The sequence below is a fragment of the Telmatherina bonti genome, assembly GCF_933228915.1.
Source record: "Telmatherina bonti genome assembly, chromosome: 2".
Lineage (NCBI taxonomy): Eukaryota > Metazoa > Chordata > Actinopteri > Atheriniformes > Telmatherinidae > Telmatherina > Telmatherina bonti.
Window position 1 is genome coordinate 28,170,036 of NC_136620.1, and position 14,858 is coordinate 28,184,893.

Consider the following 14,858-nt stretch of genomic DNA (forward strand, 5'->3'; position numbering starts at 1 on the left):
GCAGCTGCGCTCAACAAGTCTCTATTTCTTTGATCAAACTTTAAACTGCGATATTAATTCATAGAGCTGAATTTCCTTGCCTCAAATTGTTCAAAAACATAAAGCAGACACAAGTCACGCTGTTGTCCTGTCAGACGGTTGTATTGATATCAGATGCAACGCCGAGATTAGATTCAGAATACTCAGTCTGTGTGTATCAGATTGGTGAACACAATCACAATGGAGACCTTTAGAAATAAAAGGTACACAAGCTGGTTGAGGAATAAAGCACTTAGAAAGGGCGCTTAATCGGTTGATTTGACATTTAATGGATCAGTCTGTCATTTCAGCCCAAGTTTGTTTAACTTTGAATGGAGAGTTAAATGGTTAACAGCTTCCTTTAATGGTACAGATGGGTGTTGTGAGCTGAGCCATTGGGAAAATCTCAAGGAACACTGGAGTCAGAGGAACAGACTGCAATGCAATTAGATGCTTTGTAGGAACACCTGCAACGAAACGTGGATTTGGACCTGCTGTTTCACTGTTCCTCGGAGAGTGCTCTTCATCCTCCCCGCTGCAACAGGAAGCCACGTCAGCTGATTAGAGCAAAGAATAATCAGACTTTGAATTGTGCAAATTGCACTGCAGAGAAATTATATGGCATTTCTAAAGAATATAATTTCTTTTTCTTTATTTATAAACCTGCAACCTTTTGAGAATCTGACACTTATGTAATGTTGAATTAGTCATAATGTAAAGGAATATTAAATCCAATGCAAGAGACATAACCCTTCCTGTCTTTAGCAGATATGTATAGACTGCCTGCAGATTCCACCGGGATGAAGTGTTAGAGTTGACCATCTATGAAAAATCCTTTATGAGCAAAGTTTTGTTTATCTAATGGAAAATATGCATACAATCAGAGTGATGCTAAGATCCAGAGAGCTGACTTGTTGATACGTTTTCTTAGTGCTGGAGTTATTTTTATAGTAGACTCTCTCAGCTGACTAGATTGCAGAGGAGGGGGAGGTCTTTCATTTCTTCTTTCTCTGCCATCCTCTGTCCCTTTCTCCTCTGTGTCTCGGGGAGAAGGAGAGAATGGACCGCGGCGGTTAACATCAGCCGGCCAGGAAAGGAGTGATAGGAGGCGAAAGCCAGAGAGTCAGACAATAGTGTGGAGGCGAACAGGAAAAGATGGAAAGAGCAAGTGAGACAGAAGGAGAGGAGAAGCAATGAACAAGCCCTGGAGTGCTAGAGAGTCAAGGTCACTCAGAGGAGAGGAGGCCCTGTGTGAATATGTCTGTGTGAGTGTGTAAAAGGGAAAACTGAGGATGGAAGGCGTATGTAGTAAAGAATGATGGGTTGGTAACAGCGGATTGGTTTAGTCTGGGATGGTGGGGGGGGGGATGAAGGAGGCAGCATAAGAGGCAAGATAAAGAAAGTCAGAGATGAAAAGAGCTCATAATGTGACTTTGCAACACTTGCTTAATATTCCCTTCGATCCTGGTTTTACGACAGAAGCAGTTTAAGGTCTAACTTTTAAAATGTTGGACTGAAATATTGAGGCGGTGGTGGAACCTTTGATCTGTTTATGGCTATCTGCTTATGTCAAGCGAGTGCTTACATGTCTGTTCTTCTGAGTCTTTTTCTGTTTTTCCCTCCGTTCTTTTCTCCTTTTCACCACTCAGTGACCTCCACCGCCTCGTTGCAGGCTCCATCATGCATTTTGTGAAGTGTGTGTGTTTGGAAAATAAAACACCGTAGCTGCGCAGTTGCATCCTACTACCCTCTTCTGTCCTGAACACAAGCACACAGGACAACTTGTTCGTCTTGGATAGTGATGGAGAAAGGGGGACCGTTACATAATGGATAACCTGGCGCCTGCCATCAGAGGATCAAGTGTTTTGAAAGCTCAGCTGCGGTTTGCTGAGAACATTCTTCGTTTGTATATTCTATCATCTATCTATCATCACTGCTGTCTCTTTAAACACATTAGGTCTGTTTGCATCTCACACCCAGGAGAGATTATGCTTATGAGCAGTTGCCATAGCGGTTTGGAGCGCCATTAAGCTGATGTGAAAGATCTGAGGTGGCTTGTGTGCCTGTGACATATTTCTCCACAGCAGTTCTGTGTGGAGTCATGATGGCATATGATCACTATGTTTGCTGGAAGCCAAGAGTTTACCCTGCATGCGGCCCTTGTGGTCACTCCCAGCTCTTACTGTTTTACAGAAACTCAACAGCAATGTGTTCATGTTCTGTAGCTGAATTGAACTTTTTAGAAAATTTTCCTTTTTCCAGTCTGACAGCCTAAAATGCAGTCACCACTAATCCTCCCGTTAAACCTCCAGTGGTCACACAATCACATTTAGTTGAAGATTTCCAGGGAATTTTCTGGAAATGATCCTGTTGACAGACATCATTACCATTCCAATGGATAATTAATCTTTTCACACCATGATTTTACACAGATTTTATATGAATGGCTTCTGAAAAAATTAGGTTCAAGCTATAGATTGTCATTTTACTCATCCTCAATAGACCCTGCAGAGCTTGTCTGCAGTTTGAGAGAAATGATTTTTAAGTTTTACATTTATTCACTGGGCAGCTGATAAATACAGACCGGAACACAGAGATGACATGGTTATGACATGCCACTGAAGTCCCAAATTGGAACAATTCACCTTCAAAGTTATCCTTTAAACAAAAAGTATCTAAAGTCAGTAAACTAAAGTTAAGCCACAGATAGGTCTTTTGGAATTGCCTTTTTTTGAGGCTTGAGGTTACCTCTCAGCTCCTTTTGAATATTTTTGATTCAAGAAATTAATAGCACGGATTGGATTGTAATTAACTCCATAACAACACCACACATGTTTTCCAGGAAAAAAAACTTGCTGTCACTCAAAGCTGTCTCATGCTTAATGATATATATGTTAACATCACAAGATAAAACACAATTTCTTTTTAATTCTGATCTACATGGAACAATTCCTGCATGCTGCATATGAGAGACAAAACGAGTAAATATTACTTATTTGATGAAGTAAACATGCAAACACAAACATAGACAGTTGCCTCTCATATTAAGAAAACAATAAGGAAAATCTAGCCTTGCCCTGTTCTAAATCTGGCTCCTGCCACCTGCAATGCTCACATCTTGTCAATTCAATCCAAGCATAAAGTGTAGAAACTACTGTTTTCCATTATATGCATCACGCTATATGTTGGCCTTTTCCAGTCACTTCTGGGACTCTTTGCCACTCAGCTGGTTCTGTTCAGGACACAGCCGTAGTATAAACAGAAACCTGTCTTTATTTTTCTCCAGAAATGAGTGTTTATGAAGGAGCATAATGTGTTGTCTGATTCAGTACAGCATGTTCCACAATTTTAGTGTGTGCGCTGGTTGCTATAGAGCATTAATATCTTTTTGTGTGTGCGGCCACACCGTCTCTTGGTATTTAGCATAAAATTGCTGTGATTTTGTGTGAGGCGCCCTGTATCTGGCAAGGTAGTCAGACTGACAGATTGAGCTGCATGAGTGCCATCTCTGTGGTTTGGCTGCCTGAGCATTTCTCCATCATTTCTCCTCCTTTTCTAAACCCTTTGTCAGCATGGCTAGGGATATTTTCCCTGGTTAGAGTTCTCTAACTAAATAGGTATCCCCTCTCCATGGCTTCAGTTCCATCACTATTCCATAACTGTAACCATTATTAATGACTGATCAGTCTTCCTGGATGGTAGCGCCTGTGCTCGAGCCAAGGGGGTAGCTTCTGACTGTGTGAGGTTAAAGTGCCAGAGATGGCAGCTAGCACTGTACGTGCCCTTGCCTTACTCTCTTCCATTAGCAGCTTGTGGCTGGATCATGATTGGTTAGAGAAACCCACATAATGCAGATGATGAGGGAGAGAGCCATTGTTCTGCAGGACTGGGGTGGGTCGTAAATAGAATCATTATATATGCCTCTGAATGGGCTATTTTTACACATTTGTAGTGGAACCACAGTAATGATATCAAGCTAACTATCAAATAAGCAATCAGTAAATTCATTAACAATGACACATGGAAGTAGAAATATTTAAATAGTGCTTATGATGAAAATCTGCCCGTAACTGTTGATGAAAACTAATTTAATTTTATCAAAACCAGTGGCGGTGACTCTGTTTAACTATATATATATATATATCATCATGAATTCACTTTTTGAGCAAAGAAAAGAGGAATGGGAGGGGGGGGGGGGGGGGGGGGGGGGATTATAGAGTCAACACTCCATTGATACATTTTCTGTTCTCCTTAATCCAATTGGCGAAGTAGGGGAATAGTGGCTACACTGTTCTATTCATGTAGAATCTGAACAGAAGAGAATTGAGGGAATATTTGTACAACATCATTATTCTTTCACTCACGTTTTTGTTTTCAAAGAAAAAAAATCTGCAAAGGATGATGCAAAATATATTATAACAGGAAAACTACTGCTCGGAGGTGTTATGTTACTTGATGAGGCAGTATGCCACATGCATGGATTCCTGAGTATTTCTGTCCAAAGGACAGAAAAAGCCATGTTAGCATCTAGCAGAGTTTACTGCAAGTTATTTGTTGTCATTTGTCTCTTCTGAGCAAGAAAGTCTCACTTTGGTCCATTTCTCTTTCTCTGCAGTAACTCTAGCAAGTTTCGTTGTTTTATAATGTGCTTCTGACGGAAAACGTGGCAGTGTAGCTTAAAGGAAGTGCTCAGAGAATTTTATCCCAATGGATCACTGTAATGTGCTCTCTGTTGCTTTCCATATTCTTGCCATTTTAGAGTCCTTGCTGAGAAAGGGATGGAGGAACCTGGGGGAGAGAAGGATGAGAAGTAAAAGCAGACAACAGAAAGTAATGGGGCTTACTTGGAAGGACAGTTGACATGGCAAAACCTGACACAGACAAAAGAAATGCACTGTTACATATTTTTGTATCCAAATACGGATTTATATGCCTCATCTTGAAATGAGAAAATATGAATATGTACAACCTCAATTCCAAAAAAAGTTGGGACACTGTTTTTTAGATGTAAAAAAAACTCCCAAAATTCAGTGGTTTTGATATCTCAAAAACCCTTCATTTTATTCCCAATATAACATACAAAAATATCAGAGGCTCAAAGTGAGATCTTTTGCCATTTTGTGTAAACTATTAGCCTATTTAGGATTTTATGGCACCAACACATCTCTTAAAATTTAGGACGAGGACGGCAAAAAGCTGAAAAAGGAACAGGCACAAATCAGAAAAAACTGGATGAGAATTTTATGACTAATTAGGTTAATTGGCAACAGGTCAGTAACATGACTAGGTATAAGAGGAACATTTCTGAGAGGCAAAGCCTCTCAGATGGGCTGAGTTTCATTTATCTGCAGCAAACTGCATCAAAAAATTGTGGAGCAATTTTTTATTAAAATGTTGCTTTATCTAAAATTTGAAGACTTTGAAGGTCCCATCATCTGCATTGTATAACATCATCAAAACATTCAGAGAATCAGAAGTAATCTCTGTGTATACAAGGACAAGGCCAAAGGTGAAAGCTGCATTTTTTTGTGATTTTCAGGCTGTCAAGCAGCACAGCATTAAAAACAGACATGATTTTCAAAGGCAAATCACTGTGTTTGGAAGCACCTCCAAAAATCACTGTCAGTGACAGTGATTTTTGGAAGTGCTTCTTAAAGCTCTATCACGCAAAGGAAAAGTTATATGTCAACACCATCCAGAAATGCTGGCATCCTCTCTGGGTCAAAGCTTATGATGTCTGCCAAAGTGGAAAAGAGTTCTGTAGTCCGATGAAGAGAAAATCTCATTTCTTTTTTGAAACCATGGATGTTGTGTCCTATGAACTAAAGAGAGTGGATGGTCCAAAAGCCTGCATCTTTGATGGCACTGGGTTTCATCGGTGTTAATTGTGTGGGCAACTAACACATCTCTAAAAGGCAATGTTTTTAGGTTTGAGAGGAAATATAGAGGATGCTCCCATCCATACAATGTCTCCATTAGGGAATGTCACATTTCAGCAAGATGGTTTTAGATCCATCCATGACAACAACATGGTTTCACAGGAGAAGAACCCAAGTGTGTAACTGGCCTCTTTACAGCCCCACCCTTTCATCATGAGAAAACGTTTGACACATGTGAAAGAAAACGTTTGGCAACTAATGTGCAGCACTAATGAGCAGCTATAGGATCCTGCATCAGACAAGAATGGGACAAGATTCTTCTCATAAAACTCCCAACAACTATTCTTCTCACTTCCTAAAAGTTTACAAAGAGTAGTTAAAAGGAGAGGATGTCACACAATGGTAAACAACACCCTGTGTTGCTGACATCAAATTTCAAATAAGTTAATGTTTTCTATGATGTGGTAAAATGGCAAATTCTTAAACATCTAATATACTATAATTGTGGTTTCATGAGATTTACATAAACTGCATTGTGTTTTAGTATCTCAGCTTTTCTGGAATGGAGGTTGTAAGTGTCTATCTGCATGTGCAAGCAGTTGAATATTTTCAAACATCGACAATAAACACAAAGAAATAATAACGTCAATAGTTGGTAGAATGCCATTTTTAGTTCCTCCTTTCTCCCTTTTCTATCACTGAAAATGATCTGGATTACCTGTTTTTCCAGCCTCTCTTGATGCTCCCACCAGTCATCCAACTTTTTTGTGGTCACAAGCTTATCGTCCTGTGTTTGGCTTGGCAGTAGCGTGCATTTGTGCAGCTGGAAGAGCACAATGAATTGGTTGCAAGCAATTGTGCATGCATGGGAGTGAGCTGAAAGAGCTCAGCCCCAGACTCAGTGGAGCTGAGACACACCAGATTGGGCTAACTCGCCCAAGTATTACATTTCTGATTGGTCTGGGTTTCAAAGCTGAAATGTGCCTTTTTGTGACACTGGCACACACATGACACACTGCAGAAATATCTCTCTCTTAACTCACATGCTAACAGCAGCACAATTTTACAACCTCGGATCACATTTCTGTTGCACAACATTCATTGATTAATGCCAACCGCCCCAAGACCCTTTTCACTGATTATGACTCTCAGGCTTGGGAGGGGCCACTGATACCCTTAATGAGTCATAAAAAATGAAGAATTATACACTCCAGTAGTCTTGACATTGGGCGATATTTCAATATTTGGTCCCTCACTCTCAGAGTCTATTTGTCTACAGAGTTGGCACATGCTCAAATGCCCTCAGACACACATTTGCACAAGTAAACAAAGAAATCTTGACTTTCCATTCCCATGGTGTGTTTTCCACGTGCTCAGGATATGTGGGTGTGGGCAAGATCCTGCTGCGCACTCCGGAAAAACAAATACGCAGGTCAAACAGAGATTCCTAAATACATTGTAATTTAGTTCAGCTCATCACCGCCGACATAAGCATGGTGATTACATAATCAAAACAAAAGGCCCGAATGCCTAAAATCTGTATATAAAAATTGTCATGGTATCATTTATTTTTCTGCCTGGGATGCCAATTCCTCATTGATCGTGGTACTCGTGAGCTACTTTCCAGTACAAGATCAATGGTTCCCCCATGATAAAAAAAACAGGGAATTGTTATGACAGTGACACAATAAATAAGATAATTTAGATGTTTACTTGGTGAATTAGACATCATCAAAAAGTGAAAATGCATGTGGGTCATAATAGTCAGGATCTTACACCATATTTTCTTGGGTCAACGTGTTCTTTCCCAGTCCCTGTATCTACTGTCCCCTTAAAAACAACATCTAATAATAGAGCAACAGAGAGAGGTGGTAAGGACAAACCAGAAGAAACAAGCCATAAGCCTGTAACATATAAAAATATGTGTATGAGTACATCTGGAAATGACTAAAACAGGATAGGAAAGGTGTTTATTATAAGGATTGTTTTAGAAGTAGCATCACTTAAAAATTCCAGTTAATATTTGATGATTGCTGCTGTGTGAGATCCCCCTCTGACTCGGCTCTGACTCTGTGGAAAACATGCAATGACTGCACATCAGACATGGCTGTGGGTTGACAGGCATGTGGCTCCCAGCTTATTCTGACCATCTTCCTCCTTTTTGGAGTGCCTGACAAACCTCATTAAGGAATGTTCACACAGGGTTTATTGACATGAGGTATATATAAATAAAGAGTCACAAAGCATGAATTGTCAAAGGCTTTACAGTAGAACCTACACACAGATCTGTAGCACCTACAGTGTAAACACAGTGACACATTTGACTCATCTGTGGTATTTCTGGCCTCCCCTGAGGCTGATTTAAATATTGGTGCCCAATTTAAAAAATGATAGCCTCTGGTTTGAGTATACATTGACAGTTTACAAACACGCAAGATTTAGTTCAAATATAAGTCTGCATTCCGTCCTGTCTACTGAAATGTAAATCAAATATAAAAGACTAACTGTGTTTAAATATTTAAGCTGGTTTGCATTTGCTGGTATTTGCATAACATAAACTCCTGATAAGCATCACTGTACCTGCAGGAAAGGAGTGGTTATAATGACAGAGGAGCAGCTGATGGTTGGGAGAGGAGGGGAGTTTTTTTTTTTTAGTATGAACTTGGAATTGCTTCAGGAATTTCTGTGAAAATGCATCTCCTTTTGGCTGTTCCATTTTCCTCCTTTCTTTCTAAATGCAGCCTGCTGTGCTCTGTTTCCCACTGTTTATTACCCACCGTTTGCAGCAGCACTTTGTGTAATGTGCTCCAGACAGATTTGACAGTCTGGACGTGGACCATAAAATACCCCGTTAGTTTACTATCCACCAAGATCCCAAGCAGGTATTTGGAGTCTTCTGTTTTTATTTTTTGGTGGAACAGTGGACCAAAAGGAAAAATGAATTGAAGGAGGGTGGGAAAGGGGAGTGAACAAAGAGACTGAATTTAAGTTCACTCTCAATTTAAAGTAGAAATGAAACCAAGATTTCAGTGAATTTCTAAATAAACACTCCACAAAATGTAGCCAAACTTTAATTATTATAGAATGATATTTTGTTTAGATTGTATGGGAAACATCACAAGAAAGGAACAAATCTTCATAAAAGAAGCCATTGTTTTTGGGTAAAACTAGGTCTGGTTGGAAGTAGATTTTCTTGAGCCTGTAGTACTGACCTGAGGTTATTACTGTGCGCACTGATGGATAACAGAAATCCAGTACATGCACCCATTTTGACATGCTGTTTCAGTGATTTAAGGCAAGGGTTTGGATAAGATGCAATATCAGACATAGTTTTTGTTCCACTTGTTGGATGATTCATTCCACTTGAGTTAGGATGGAGCTAAGTTGACTGTTTGCCTACAGATGCACTGCTCTGCTTCATTCACACATAGATGCAGAATATTTAGCACGACACATAAATGTTAGAAAGTGCTAAAACTGAAATTTGATCCAAAGATAACCACTTTTAAGCTCAGATATACTTTGCCAAAGCACATCCACAAGATGCCAAGATTTTCTCCCTCAGTGTTCATCCCTAATAGGAGTTTACCCAGAGTGAGTGCTGTGTAATTCTTATATCTTTACATGCATCTCTCATGATCACTGAGCAGCTTTTCATGCAGGTGTTCCTGCACACAAACAGCTTTGAGGAGCGGCTGTGATCAAATTGCCCAAACAGCTTTGAAGCGGTGGCCAGTGATGCATGTGACTGCATATTCATTGTGGTGTGAAAACAACTCTCCCTGACTGCATGCAGGAGCAACTACTTCAACTCTGCACACCTAGCAAAGGTTTGTTGTTTAGGGCAAATAGCACAGACAGTGAACAGTATTTATTGTCTCTGTGGGGGAGCACAAATTTCTTTGCTCAGCAGCTGTTGCAGTTTCTTACACAATATCAAATGTTTGCAAGAGGCAATACAGCTCTGGCAAGTTTAATTTCCAGCTTGATCTTGGCGTGTTCTTTATGCATCGGTATCATATGGGAATAATATGAATAATAAAGCTGTGTTGGTTGTAGCAGGACGAGGAAGAGCAGATTTCTGCCAACTGAAAAGATGGTGGTCGATTCTCTGACTACCTTGGTAAAACACTGAACCAATTGGAAGTATTAATGCAACCACCTCTTGACAACATACAGTACATGGTCAGCATATGACTAAAATAGTGCTATAGACATACAGTCCATTTGCCATTATAACAACAGGCGTCCCTCCTTGTTTCACCTTGGTTTTAGGGAGGAAATTAGGGAGAACTAAATATGCTTTACCTCGTTATTTTCTGGTTTTGCAGGGGAAAACAGGCTAATAAAAAGCTCTGAGAATCTGTAAGCCTGCATGCCCATGCTCACACACTGTCTTCCTCCAGCCAAGCTGCATATCTACGGCCAGCCTTACGCATGGTCTCTAGCACCCCTCCCCCTCAACAGCCCCCAATCTGCCAGCCCCCAACTAGCACCGCCTGGAGGTAGGGCATGCTGGCAGTCCGCTGTGCTTGATTTTTTTCTTTTTTTTCTTTTACTTGCTCTCATCTAATCCTATTTGGGGTGATGCTCTTTGAGCAAAGGTTTGGACAATCACCCAGCCCAGATGCACAGAGGGATGCCACTCTGAACCCCTATGCCCCCTCAATCTTTACATTTTATTACGTCATCTGCTTATGAGCACTCCCCTGCTCAACCATATATCACGCAGAAAGACTCTGGAAGTGGCGCTGGTTGTTGCAGACAAGGGTACAAGACTCCAGAGGGGAGGCACTAATCTTTGCATTGCGTGTTCCTAGCCATTCCTCATCCTGTTCCTTTCTCCCATTTTTTTCTTCTCTCAAATTCCTTTCTTTCTATAATAGTAAGTCAGGAATTCTCCAGAACATCCTTGTGAATCACCCTGCATCCACAGGCTGAGCATAGCTGAGCATCACCCAACTATGACACTAATAGGCATAGACACAAACCCACACATACATACTCCCCTTATGCTTCATTTGTGCATCACTTGGTGTTGAAAATGTATAATGCTAACCACTTTACAAATTACCATTAGATAACAAGGTAGGTATGTAAAAGCACTCCATTAACTCATGAATATCCACTGATTTTCAAATATAAGTGGTAAGCATACTCTCAAAATGTCACAAAGCTTGATTCAATATTTATATGACTTTTCCAGCATAATGGAAAAGTCAGTGACATGCTTGGGGAAAAAATGTTTATGTACCATGGTCTTTGATATAAAGTACTTTTTTCCTTGACAAACACTGGAACAACTTAATGGGATTTCGGTTTTAGGAATTACAGTTATGACATGATATCATGTTGGTTAAGATATGCTTGGCATCATATATAGATGCATTGCAGCTCAGACTGCAGTGCATCCACATTGCAGTCTATTAAATAAGATAACTGACTTGTACTTGACTTCAATTTCTTTTTCTTTCTACTTTTTGTTTTGTTCTATGACCAGAGGTGAGAAAATATGCACCACTTTGGTTCCCAGAGTTGGTCACCGACTACAGAAGCTACACAATACAATAAGCACTATTCTCAAGTTTGGGCACATTTTTCAGTTAGATGTAATGGGAAAGTATATTAAAAAAAAAAAAAAAAAAAAATGAATGCAGCATATTAAGTAACAGCTTGAAAATATCCTCAAAGAAAAGTCAATTCAAGTACAGTCGAATGCAGTTGTACTGTTAGCAGGGCTGCTAGGCAGTACTTATGCCTGGAGACGCTTGAGCTAAAGTTAGTAAAGCCCTATAAGTAAAGCCTTAAACTATGAGCGTCCACGTGATTTCAAGCTGAATCAAAACAATAGGACACCATTGCCTTCCTTAGGACAAAAATGTTCTCTTGATTTCTTCTAAGAACTGAACTCATTCACAAAGAGAGAACTGAAGTTATTTCTCAAGTGAAGTGCTTTGAAGAGCCAAGAAGGTAGATGTAGAAAGACCTCTGTTCAATACAATCAAATCTGATTTAACAGGAATCTCTGTTTTGAGACCATTTGCGAAAGTGTTCTCAAGAGCCCTTCGACTAGCTTAAAGGTCAGTTTGCATATAAATCACAGAGCTGCCCTGTTTGTCCTTTCAGTAATCTAACAGACCTGATGAAGACGCGGGACTGAGAGGCTGCTTGAACAGCACCACTTGTTCTCTGCCTATTCCATCTGGGCCATTACACATGACGGGAATTATAGCTCCTTGAAGTGAATTAATTAATCAACCGTGGATCATGTTAGATCAGAGGCTTATTTTTTCATTCCAATTACAATGAGTAATAGTTGCAGTGCCAGTGAGATTGTTTGTGACAAGTTATTTTGCATGTGGCCAGGTCAGTATTGTGTGCCCTCATGAGGGTGTCAAGTAAATTGAGAAAGTGATGGAAAAACCAAACGCCACTGCTTTTCTCATTTAATTATATATTTTAGGCAGAAATACTGTGTTGTTCATTGTTACTCTGCCAGAAAAGCCATGTCCGTGCATGTAATTTCTAGTATTTTTTCACTCTTAATTCCTCTCCAGCCAGAACTCACTCTTCCTCTATTATTTTCCCCCTCAGCTATGCCAGCAATACTTTGCCAAATGACATCCCTGTCACGATGTTATGGTGATAATGTCAAGTAGCTATGAGAGCCCTGCATGTGTATCACTGTGTTTAACAGCATCAAAGCCTGCCATTAATTCTCTGCTGCCCTGCTACTGAGATGAGAAACTCTTCTGTGTTAGTTGGCATGACTAACTGTGACATGCGTGGTGCAGTACTGCAGGTATCATGGCCACTCTAACCATAACACAGAGGCGATATTGATTGCAGCAACAGCCCTTATGTGTGAGTGTCAAGCTTGTATCTCTTTAGCAGTCACTATTAAAGTGCTTGTGAGGAAGAATTAAGACATGCTATTACAATGTGAAGCTAGGTTAAATATCCTCAGGTGCTGTGTAATGGAGTTAATGTGGAAGGAAAATTACACACTGCTCCCTGCAGAAGTAAAGGCCATAAGGACCAGTAGCTGTGGAAAACCATATTTCCCACGAGCTCCCAACTGTATCCTGCTGCAGGCAAGCAGCTGCAATGGCATCTTTAATAAGTTTCTGTTTGCTGGTTACTACCCAGCTGTAAACTGTTGACAGTCATACTCGAAAACACATCAATGAGCTGTCTAGCAACAGACAGAAGTACTGGAAGCCTCTGTAAAATAAGTCCGTGCGTATGGAGAGTATATTGGGCTTATATAGAGGTTGCTGTCTGCAAAAACTAAAATTTAGTCTTGAGGTAAAACACCTGCCTTTTCATTTTCTAATGGGCATGCAGGCTTGCGTTTATAAGGACTTAAATGCCTAAAAACGTGGACAGGCTACATTGAACCACATATGTGGTAGGGTATGCAGTACTAGTCAAAAGTCTGGACACACTTTTTTGTGTCCAAACTTTTGACTGGTACTCTATTTCATTAGTTTAATTTTCCCTCACTTTGACTTTGCCTGATGCTAATGAGGGTTATTTTCTGTGGCGTCACTCCAGCTGGTGTCTAAAAGCAGAGGGGTATTTAAATCTTCTCTTGACTCTGCGCCAATACAGTGTTGTCCCTGGGGCCTCTGCTCAGTCCACGGCACTAAAGAAGATAGGAACATAGTGGAGCTTTACCTATAATGCACAGCACACTGATGGGAAAGGTCACCTGTGGGGGGAGGTGATTCTCTGCTCCATTTGATGGGAGCAGCAGTCACTGAACAAATACAATGCACCATGTCATGGAGTTACCACGCCCTCACCTCCTGTCCTCTTATGAGTGTCTGAATTATAGTTTGGCAGCCTGTTGCACACACCGACTCTGAAGCCATCATTTCTTTTAAAGTAACCTTCTGATTTTCCTCACTAAGCTTTCGCACACTTGTTCATCACCCCCTTATCAGGGACTCCTGACACCAGTTGTGAGAAGGTTGTGGGGCAGAGTGTTCATGCGTCACACCAGCGGAAGTTAGTCATTGTAAGGATTTGACTCCACAGAACGAGAATGAAAGACAAGGACATACAAAGACAGACATGTAGACACAGAGACACAGGCAGATGGCATCAGGTCGTTTAAGGTCTATCTTTTAGAGCCTTTTATGGAGTCTATAGGGAGACAACTTTGGCTGGGCAATGGCCGAGTCAATATTTTAACCTCTAGCTAGAAGCTCTGCTTTGCAGAGTTTTTACTGCCTGCTCTGCCCAGACAGGTAATAAAATGTTTTTTATAAGCAGCCTTTAATTGAATGAAGAAAGCCAAAGGTAGTCATGAATCAAAATGCATTCAGTTATAATAAATGGAGTCTGTCTTGCATTTTTTTTTTTTATGAACTTTGCTCAGTAGATGTGTTTTTTCTGTTTGTGAATAATCTTGTAAAGAGCCTCAAGCTAAGCTCAATGTGTAGTTTGGTTAGGTCTATTGAGATTTCATCCATAACAGATATGCTGAGACTGGGCTGCTTCACTGTCATTTAGCTGTCATTCAATTAAAGCTGCACTGTCCTGCCAATACTTTAATTACACCCTCAATAATTATTTTCCCATTTATGAATGACAGGGAATATTAAGGGTAATATTTTTCATGTGACAAGACGGATCAGAATTTAAACATAGATATAAAAGTACAGAAGTGTGCATATCAATGCACATATACACATACACAAATACAATGAATGCATGCAACTATGTAGCCTCAGGCAAAAACAATTGACTTTGACTTAGATTAGATTTCATAATACCACCCACAAGATACATCTGGTGCATCCGAGACCTCTTTGTCTTGGTTGATGTCACCAGCAGTGAGCTGATGATGTAGGCAGATGGGGACTGTAGGCCTGTATGCATATGCACAAGCTTCACAAATTGCATCTCAATAGCATTACAGTTGAGTCCCTCTTCCCTCACTCCCACTCTGTT

The 14,858-nt window shown here is 40.3% G+C and overlaps 1 protein-coding gene across 2 annotated transcripts in view; it reads left to right on the plus strand.

Annotated features, from left to right (window-relative positions):
* The window catches only part of syt7a (synaptotagmin VIIa), a gene marked incomplete at its 5' end in the record, with an annotated part of 83,579 nt that overhangs the window by 5,528 nt on the left and 63,193 nt on the right, over positions 1-14,858 (plus strand). The gene's annotated exons all lie outside the window — the stretch shown is intronic.